The 3369-nt window shown below is 40.2% G+C and overlaps 1 pseudogene; it reads right to left on the reverse strand.

The window, feature by feature from the left end:
• Positions 1-1418: 1418 nt before the first annotated feature.
• On the reverse strand, positions 1419-3050 carry LOC100445542 (tubulin alpha-1B chain-like; annotated as a pseudogene).
• Between the last annotated feature and the right edge of the window lie 319 nt (positions 3051-3369).

The raw sequence follows: 3369 nt of genomic DNA on the forward strand, positions 1-3369 counted from the left end.
CAGGTAAGAAAGTAACAAAAATGTGCAATGGAGATTGAGGTTGAGGAGCTCAACAGTAAGTGACTACTGAGTGCTAATATATCAGTAGAGGCACACTTGACTGGTTTTTGAAACTAAGAAGACTCTTAGCATCCAACTAAACCAAATTTCTTATTATATAAATGAGTAAATTGATGTCCATTCATTCATTTCTTTCTTCTTTTTTTTTAATTACATACAGTTTGTATTTGTCAATTACGCCACAATAAACCTTAAAACAAACAAAAAGCCTAACGGTCCCCTATTGGTTTTCTACCTTGTGAATGTTTAGCAGCTATTTGTGATCACTACCTAGAACCACTATTTTCTTAGGAGGTGGGAAAAGTAATATTTTAATTGTAGCTTTTATTTTGCATTTAATAGCTTTAATTTCTTATAAACAAGAAATTTAGCTCATTGCCTGTGGTTACCTTCAAACATATTTTATACAGGACATGCAGAAATGATTCATTACATTCATTTACCAATATTTAGAATGTGTTAGTGCCCTAGAATCCTCCAAAGGTGATCAGTTAGATTTTTAAAAAGTATTAGTATAAGCACATCGATTTTAATATTTTTATATATTTCAATGTACTGCAGGCATTATTGTTCAATCTTTGACCAATGAAACTCTTTAAGTTAGCTCCTCAATCCTTTGAAATGAGCCTAGTATCCAAGTTTTATGGTATGAAAGATGTTTTAGAATCATCTTGTACATTTCATGTCCCAGATCTAAAATCAAACATTTCTACCCAGAGACCTAGTTACTTTTAGTGAGAAATAGTCTTTAGATACTCCAATCTGATTGTTAAAGGTGCTCATTGGGATAAGGTTGCTCACTGCTTGTATATTTGTTGGTGGACAGAAACAAAAAATATTTTTTAACAGTAACATACATCAAGATTTCATATTGCTATAGTCAAATTTAAGATGGCAATACTTTTACTCAAAGTCTTTAATTTTATGTTTGTCTCTTTTTTGAGAAAAATTCTGTTGGCTACTGTTTATTACATTGATTGATTTGCTTATGTTCAATCAACCTTGCATCCCTGGGATAAATACCACTTGATCATGATGAATGATCTCTTAAATGTACTGTTGAATTCAGTTTGTCAGTAATTTGCTGAGGATATTTGCATCAATATTCATCAGATATATTGACCTACAGTTTTCTCTCCTTGAAATAGCTCTCTTTTTTTGAGACAAATATAAAAATCGTCTAAATTTTGCTAAATATCTCAATTTTTGAGATTAACATATTCGATTATTTAATTTGTCTTGCTATATATACATAATAGTTTAAAAATAACACAAACAAAATTTTTACTAAATTTATGATCATTGAATACTGAGGCACCTTTTTTTGCAATTCCTTAATTGCAAAAGGAATTTTGCAATTTCCTTTTTTTTTTTTTTTGATGTTAATGACTTCACTTTGAGACATGATGGAAAAATATTACAGGTACACATGGAAAAGACATGATCACCAAGTGAAGACAATCTAACCAGAAAGGTTTAACGTCTGTCAGCTAAGCTGAAGCTGAAATTCTGGGAGCATGACATACTGCAGGGCCAAAAGGAATGGATAATTAGTATTCCTCTCCTTCTTCCTCACCCTCTCCTTCAACAGAATCCACACCAACCTCCTCATAATCCTTCTCAAGGGCAGCCATATCTTCACAGGCCTCTGAAAAGTCGCCTTCCTCCATTCCCTCACCCATGTACCAGTGAACAAAGGCACGCTTGACATACATCAGGTCAAACTTGTGGTCCAGGCGAGCCCAGGCCTCAGCAATGGCTGTGGTGTTGCTCAGCATGCACACAGCTCTCTGTACCTTGGCCAGGTCTCCACCAGGCACCACAGTGGGAGGCTGGTAGTTGATGCCAACCTTGAAGCCAGTGGGGCACCAATCTACAAACTGGATGCTGCTCTTGGTCTTGATTGTGGCAATGGCAGCATTGACATCTTTGGGAACCACATCACCACGGTACAACAGGCAGCAAGCCATGTATTTACCATGCCGAGGGTCACATTTCACCATCTGGTTGGCTGCCTCAAAGCAAGCATTGGTGATCTCTGCTACAGAAAGCTGTTCATGGTAGGCTTTCTTAGCAGAGATGACAGGGGCATATGTGGCCAGAGGGAAGTGGATGCGGGGGTAGGGCACCAGGTTGGTCTGGAATTCTGTCAGGTCAACATTCAGGGCTCCATCAAATCTCAGGGAAGCAGTGATGAAGGACACAATCTGGCTAATAAGGCGGTTAAGGTTAGTGTAGGTTGGGCGCTCGATATCGAGGTTTCTACGACAGATGTCACAGATGGCCTCATTGTCTACCATGAAGGCACAGAGTGCTCCAGGGTGGTGTGGGTGGTGAGGATGGAGTTGTAGGGCTCAACTACAGCTGTGGAAACCTGGGGCACCAGTAAATGGAGAACTCCAGCTTGGACTTCTTGCCATAATCAACTGAGAGACGTTCCATGAGCAGGGAGGTGAACCTAGAACCAGTTCCCCCACCAAAGCTGTGGAAAACAAAGAAGCCCTGAAGACCGGTGCACTGGTCAGCCAGTTTGTGAATTCGGTCCAACACAAGGTCAATGATCTCCTTGCCAATGGTGTAGTGCCCTCGGGCATAGTTATTGGCAGCATCTTCCTTGCCTGTGATGAGCTGCTCATGGTGGAAGAGCTGGCGGTAGGTGCCAGTGCGAACTTCATCAATGACTGTGGGTTCCAAGTCTACAAACACAGCCCGGGGCACATGCTTGCCAGCGCCCATCTCACTGAAGAAGGTGTTGAAGGGGTCATCTCCTCCGGCAATGGTCTTGTCACTTGGCATCTGGCCATCGGGCTGGATGCCGTGTTCCAGGCAGTAGAGCTCCCAGCAGGCATTGCCAATCTGGACACCAGCCTGGCCAACGTGGATGGAGATGCACTCACGCATAGTGGCTAGGGATTAGGAGGCAAAGGCGACAGGAGCAGACACCGGGTCCCGGTTACTGTCCCCAACAAGCTAAGAGTCGAGGTAAGTAACGCACTCTTTTTCTTTTGCAATTCACTCTTTCTAACAATACACAGTCAAATTACTGTGTTTAAAGTCATATTATTATCTGAGAGAGTATGTGGTTAAACCACTAATGGAATGTATAAATAGAATGAAAACAATCAAATTTTTTCATTTGGTTTTTAATTTTTATTAATTTTAATTTTTAATTTTTGTGGGTGCATAGTAGGTATATATATTTATGGGGTACACGAGATATTTTGATACATGTATGCAATGAGTAATAATCACATCATGGAAATGGTGTATCCATCCCCTCAGGCATTCATCCCTTGTGTTACAAACAAT

Source organism: Pongo abelii, chromosome 3 (genome assembly GCF_028885655.2).
Source record: "Pongo abelii isolate AG06213 chromosome 3, NHGRI_mPonAbe1-v2.0_pri, whole genome shotgun sequence".
Lineage (NCBI taxonomy): Eukaryota > Metazoa > Chordata > Mammalia > Primates > Hominidae > Pongo > Pongo abelii.